We start from the raw sequence: 6,265 nt of genomic DNA, 5'->3' as shown, positions 1-6,265 counted from the left end.
TTAATTCTTTTGTTTCTTTGTTGAGTTTCTGATTTGTTGTCCTGTCAAGTGTTGAGAGTGGTGTATTAATGTCTCCCACTATAAGTGTGTGAGGTTTTATATGAGCTTTTAGTTTTAGTAGTGTTTCTTTTACAAATGTGGGTGATTTTGTATTAGGGGCATAGATGTTCAGAACTGAGACTTTATATTAATGGATTTCTACTGTGATGAATATGAAATAACCGTCTTCATCTCTTTTGACTAATTTTGCTTTGAAGTATAACTTGTTAGATATTAGGATAGCTACGCCTGCTTGCTTCTTATATCCATTTGAGTGTAAAATCTTTTCCCAACCCTTCACCCTGAGGTAATATCTATCTTTGAAGCTTAGATGTGTTTCTTGTATGCAGCAGAAGGATGGATTCTGTCTTTGTATCCATTCTGTTAGCCTGTGTCTTTTTATAGGTGAATTAAGACCATTAATGTTGAGGGTGGGTAAGGACCATTGATTGTTGATGCTTGTTTGATTTAGGTTTGTTTTTGGCAGTGGTATTGTGAATATATTAGTTCTGCTTTAACCTTGGTTTCTGGTGTAGTTGGATTATCTGGTGTCTACATTTTTGTGGGCGTAGTTACCTTCCTTGGGTTGGAGTTTTCCTTCCAATACTTTTTGTTGGGCTGGATTTGTAGATACGTATTTGGAAAATCTGGATTTGTCATTAAATATCTTGTTTTCTCCATCTATAGTTATTGAGAGTTTTGCTAGATATAGTAGCCTAGGCTGGCTTCTGTGTTCTCTTAATACTTTTAGAACATCTATCCATGACCTTCTGGCCTTGAGGTTTTCCATGGAGAAGTCAGGTGTAATTTTGATAGGTCTTCCTTTATATGTTACCTGGCCTTTTTTCTTCACTGCTCTTAATATTCTTTCTTTATTCTGTATGCTAGGTGTTTTGATTATTATATGTCGTGGGGTCTTTTTTCTTTGGTTCAGCCTATTTGGGGTTTTTTATGCTTTTTGTACTTACATGGGCATGTCCTTCTTCAGATTTGGAAAGTATTACTCGATGATTTTGTTGAGTATGTTTTCGGAACCTTTGAGCTGGGCTTCCTCACCTTCCTCTATTCCTGTTATTCTTAGGTTTGGCCTTTTCATGGTGTCCCACATTTCCTGGATGTTTTGTTTTAAGGATTTGTTGGATTTATGGTTTTCTTTGGTCGATGAATCTATTTCTTCTATTTTATTTTCTGCGCCTGAGATTCTCTCTTCCATCTGTTGGATTCTGTTGGTTATGCTTGTGTCCGTAGTTCCCGATTTTTTGCCCAGCTTTTCAATTTCCAGCATTCCTTCAGTTTGTGTTGCCTTTATTTTCTCTATTTCAGTTTTCAAGTCTTGAACTGTTTCCTTCACCCACTTAATTGTTTTTTCTTGGCTTTCTCTACTTTCCTTAAGGAAATTGTTCATTTCTTCCACTTTTTTGTTTCTTTTTTCCTCCATTTCTTTAAGGGATTTTCTCACATCTTCTTTGAGGGTCTCTATCATTTTTATGATGATAATTTTTAAGTTGTTCCATTCTGCTTCCTCTGCTTTGTTGTTGTGTTCCATTCTAGTTGGTGTAGATTCCCTAGATTCTGGTGGTGTCATGCTTGTCTTTCTGTTGTTAGGTGTTTTCTTGTATTGCCTTCTTCCCATAGCTTCTTCCAGTAGGTGTTGGTGGTGTCTCCCCCTCTCTATCCCCGATGGGCTTATGTGGGTCAGAGATTCAATATCTGTGGCTTTGGGTGGTCCAAGCTCTCTAGTAGGTTTCTCTGCAGACAGGGATCCAGGGATGGGGTCAAGGATGAGGATCCAGAAGAAGATGCCAGCAGGTACTCACAGTGGTCCTCTGGCCAATATCTCTGGCCAATAGCTGTGGCCAATAGCTGGCAAAAGAGGGCAAGGGCTAAGCTGGAACTTGATAAGGTTTTGCAGGATAGTGGGATCTCACTGGAAACTGGTGCTCTCCAGCTGAGACTTCTTTCTTTGGCAGAGACCAAGATTTGGGGGTCAAGGATCTTGCCTGCAGGAACTCAGAGTGGACCTGCAGAGATAGACGGATCTCTGGGAGGGGCCCGGGACTCCAGCAGAAGACTGGAGGCGGGGTCAGAGACCAAGCAGTTGGAAATTAAGGGTGGTCCTGTGTGGATAGTCAGGTGTCCTTTGTTCAGAGTTGCTCCCAGAAGTCTCTGATGTAGGGTGGACTGTTGGCTCCACCCTCTGTCCCAGTGCTCAACCAGAGCAGCAGGACCATGGGTGGGGTTTGGCACCAGGTAGGGGGAGCAGGCTGTTGGTGGGCATGGGTTGGGGTGTATCAGAGCACCAAAAGTGCTCTCAATGGGGACTGGAGACAGGAACAGCAGGATCAGGGGCCAACCCAGGGAGTTTGGGTGGGGCCAAACTCGGGCTTTATAGGCCAATCCATTTTCTATAGCCCTGGATATCTGGATCTGTGTGGCTTCCTAGGTGGGGTGACAAATGGCAGCTAGGTTAGGTCACTGGGGCGGGGGTTCACAAGCAGTTTAAAAAGATATGCAGCAAGGAGTGTGACCTTTCCCTATTTACAGGCTGAGGACAGGGTCTGGAATTTAAGGTATTTAGTATTTTTAAACTTCTAGCTTTCTGGGTCACTGGAGAATTAGGCTCTATTTTACCAGCCTTACAATGATTCCTTGTCCTGAAGTTCATCCAGGTAATTTGTAACATGAATAATTAAAATCCAGAGACAGATATAAGGGTTCAAACTGATAGCCAGGCAAGAAAAGCAGCAGGGTGATCCTGGCTCTGCAAATCCTCAGAGTGCAATGTCTCTCCACAAATCCTCCAAGACAATAGTTCTCCCTGTCTGGAAACTTAATGTCCACATTAGACACTTTGCTTCTTTCTTTTATACCTCCCTAGTGGTGGGGTTAAAGTATGTGATCCCAAGAGGTATGATCACCTTTGCCTGAACTGTTTAACTTTAGACCTGGATCAATTTCCTGTAGTTCAGTGTGGCCTTGAACTAACAGAGATCCATCTGCCTATCTCCTGAGTTCTCAGATTAAAAAGGTGTGTGCCACCACTGCCTGGCTATATGCCTATCTAGTATGGCTGCAGGGATTAAAGGTGTATATCACCACTGCCTGACCTCCATGGCTTGTGACTAGCTTTGCATTATGAATCCTCAGGCACACTTTATTAAATCATAAGTAGTATCACCACAGTAATTCACAGTGGAGATCATTCCAATAGGAATGGTGCATTCTTGGTAAAGGAACACTATCTTGGAATTTCATGTTGTTTGGGATTTTTCAACAAGACCTGAGCTTATTTCATCAGCTGTGTTGGGTAGATGTTTAAGTGTTTTGCTTGTTTTCAAGTTTGTTTTATCTCAGATCAGATATAAGGAGTTGGTATGACAATCCTTTAGATACTACTCAGTGTTGATTTTGGATTGGAGGAATGAGGGTGATTCCAAATTAGTGATAAGCACAGGAAGTATGAAAAGGGAACACAATTGGATCTGCATAGACTGGTATACAATCTATGCTAACTGAACTATGCTGAGGAGTGTGAGGATGATGTGGATGGGCCAATGTCCTGAACACTCACTAGGCTAGGCTAGTGTCTATGTTGTGTGATTGGAGCTAAACCTCATTGCTGAGAATGATGTGCAAAGGCAAAGTTTCACAGACATACCAGGCTGGGACAGCACACAAATGGATATCACAGGCTAGGTCTGGAAGCTGTATATTGTGCAGGCAGGTTAGTGTCCAGCAGCTTTACCATACTTGGCTGGCATGCAGTGTTTGTGACCCTAAAACTAAACCTAGAGGTTGAGAATAGCACAGGGAGGCTAGGGCCTGCAGAACGCATAAGTATGACATGACACATAGGATGTATAATCTGGGTTAAGGCTGGAGGTTGGTTATGGCATGGTCACACTAGGGTCAAATGAACTCACCAGACTAGGCTGAAAAAAGTAGATGTATAACATGTGCTAGATATGGAAGTTGAGAAAAACAGAATTCTGATTCATAAATTGTGTACCCAGCTCAGGAAACAAACTCATGGTCTACAATTGCCAGCTCAGAAAAACAACTTGGTATCTTTGTAGAAAGGTTGGATGTTGTCTCTAATGACAACCCAGGAAGCTGGACAATAGCTTCAGTATCAATCAAACCAAATCAGCAAGGAGTTACATAATAGCTGACAACTTCCTTGCTTTTGTTTCCCTTTCCTAAATGACCCATTGACAGAACCCAAAATGCATATTACTAACAAAGAACATAGGATATCTCATACTAACTAACCTGCCCATCATTTCCCCACACTAACAGCTTCTAAGCACTCCATTTTCCAGACTATATAGCTTTCTCCGTCTTTTGTCTACTGTAGAGTCTCTACCAAAATACACTGGCAGCACCTGACTTCATTGCTTTATCAAGCTATGAGCAAATACTTTGGGTATTGTATGTTGGTTAGTGTGATGGTTAATGTTAATTGTCAACTCAACAAAACCTGGAATTACCTGCAAGATGAGCCTATGGAGATGCCTGAGGTATTATCTTGACTACAGTCACTGGAGTGAAAAGACCTATGTCCTTTTAGTAGCATAATTACTCAGTCAGGAATCCTGGACTGTGTAGGAGTGGAGAAAGTAGGATGAGCAGTAGCATTCACACATTTATTGTTCTATTCTTCTGGCTCTGGTTATAATGTAGCCAGTTTTCTCAAGCTCCGACTGCTCTGACTTCCCTGACAGGACTAAATAAAACCTGGAAAGGCAAGCTAGATAAACACTTTCTCCCTCTAGTTGTCTTTGTCACAGTATTTTATCCCAGCACCAGGAAAACAAACTAATAAAGGAGGAATTGCTGAGGACTAAACCCACAGCCTCCTGCATGCTGGGCATGCACACTGTTACTGAACTGTACTGAGCAAGTTTTTGAGAACATCTATTCTGTAACTCACTAATAGATCGGAAGTGAGCAAGAAGAGGCAGGCATGGTTCTTTTAAATTATTTCCACAAATATTTCCATATTTGTTTCATAGTAGGCTTGTAATCTAAATGTATGTGTGTGTGTGTGAAAGAGTTTTATTGTTCATATTATTCTACTTTTGGTTATTGGATATTACTTGTCTTTTTTTCTGATTTCCTTTGTCTAGTTCTCATCTTTTAGTTCCTTTGAGAACTGCTTAGTTTCTGCCACTACAAAAATCTTCAAGCTCATCCTGTATATATTCTGCTCCTGTCCTAAATCAGCTGTTTATCCAAGAATTCCTAGTTCTTATCATTAAGAAATGAAATACAGAAAATATAGAAATCAAAATTGTTAGCACTGGATGTGTGTTGTTTTATTGGGATTCCACTCTCCATGTTCGTTGCAGTCCTCTGCTTAGTTTATCTGTAATTTCTTTTTCTTAATAGTGAGAAACACGAGTCCATTATATATCATTTATATACTTATGAGTTCAATTACACTATATTGTTAAGTTGTTCAAGATTTTGTTCAATAGCAGTTTGAGAAACAGGTCTGCCAGTTATAGTACACTGTCCATATGTAGCTGCTTTGCATTTTTAAGACATTTTTAAGACTCATGCATTTTTAAGACAAACACCATTTTCCAAAGTTTCTTAATTAGCTGCTTTGCCCCACACCTTTTACAAAGGTTATGTAGTAATAAACTTAGGTGATACTTTCAAAGCAAATGATACCCACAGACTCATAGGGAGTGGCATTATTGGAAGTGTGGCTTTGTGGGAGTAGGTGTGACCTTATCTGAGGAAGTGTGTTACAGATGGTGGCCTTTGAGGTTTCAGATGCTCAAGTCTGTCCCAGTGTCACTTACTCCTCCTGCTGCCTTCAGATCCAGATGTAGAATTCTCAGCTACTTCTCCAGTGCCATGTCTCCTTGCATGTTACCATGTTTTCAGCCATGATGATAATGGACTAAACCTCTGAAGTATAAGCCAGCCTCAATTAAATGTTTTCCTTTATAAGGGTCATCATGGTCATGGTGTCTATCCATAGCAATAAAAGCCTAACTAACTAAGACGACTTATTATACAGCAGCTGATGAATTTTGTTTTTATTTGTAAAAGGTAATTATTTTTAGCTCTTGACAAATGCACATTTCCTGTAGCTTTGACACTGGTTTCATCACGCTAAAAGTATTCCTGTGTATCTATCTTGTTTTTAATATGTTTTATTTTTCCTATATGCATCTAAGTGGATTTTGATAGAAATAATACTCCCATTCCT

This window comes from Phodopus roborovskii, unplaced genomic scaffold (genome assembly GCF_943737965.1).
Source record: "Phodopus roborovskii unplaced genomic scaffold, PHOROB, whole genome shotgun sequence".
In the NCBI taxonomy this organism is placed as follows: domain Eukaryota; kingdom Metazoa; phylum Chordata; class Mammalia; order Rodentia; family Cricetidae; genus Phodopus; species Phodopus roborovskii.
Note: the sequence above shows the minus strand (reverse complement) of the source record.